A 986-nucleotide genomic window follows, 5' to 3' on the forward strand; every position below is an offset into this window, starting at 1 on the left:
CACCCAAGACGCGGAGCGACTGAAAAGCAGCTGCAGTCGCCAGCCAGAGCGGAGAGTCGCCCCCTTCCTTCGCGGTCGCCTAGTGTACTAGAAGGTTGCAGTGGAGTGAACGAGGCGGCCGCACCGAATTTCGGCCGATTCTCCAGCGGGTGACAGTAGCGGCGGCGCTGCAGTCTCACGGTACTTAAGGTCTTTGTTTCATCGAGGGACCTTAATGGTACTGAGCCATAGCAAAACGTCAGGAAGCCTCTAGGGAACACAGACATGCTAAGCAGCGGGGTGAACCGACAGAAGATGTTGAAAGAAAATGGGCAACCTTTCTAAGCTGTAGAAGGGATGCATCTCTTCTGATCAATGAAAAGATTAGAAGGAAGGGAGCTCAGTGGCTGGCAGAAGTACGTAAAAAAGATAGAAAGGCAGCTGCGAAATTTTGTAACCATCTAAACTCCCTAAGAAATGAGACGAGCCTAGAGCAGAGTTTTATAACTACAGCCCAAGGTGCTAGGTTAGAAGGGGACGAAGCTATTGAATATATAAGAACAAAAGTGACAGAAAAATTTCAACAAAGAAGTACTTTATGCACCACAATAGACAAGGATGAATCAAGTGGTGCAATGGCTCCATTTTCACAACGAGAGTGGGAAAGGGCTGAGAAAAGGGTTCCTAGTAGTACATCAACAGGCCCAGATGGCATTCCAATCAGGCTGATAAAGACATTAGGTCCGAAGTCTAAGCAGGCTTTGAGAGAGGCAGTGAGCACAATAATAATCGATGGTGAAGTTCCCGATGGATGGAAACTTAGCAGGATGAGCATGATCTATAAAGGAAAGGGGGACAAAGCTGACATAGACAACTACTGTCCTATAACAGTGACATCAGTGGTCTACAGGCTGGCGATGCAGACTATAAAGGAAAGACTGCTGGCGTGCATAGAGGATGATGGGGTGCTGGGGGAACTGCAGAATAGGTTTCGGAAACACAGGAGG

The sequence above is a fragment of the Rhipicephalus microplus genome, chromosome 3 (genome assembly GCF_043290135.1).
Source record: "Rhipicephalus microplus isolate Deutch F79 chromosome 3, USDA_Rmic, whole genome shotgun sequence".
NCBI classification, from domain to species: Eukaryota; Metazoa; Arthropoda; class Arachnida; order Ixodida; family Ixodidae; genus Rhipicephalus; species Rhipicephalus microplus.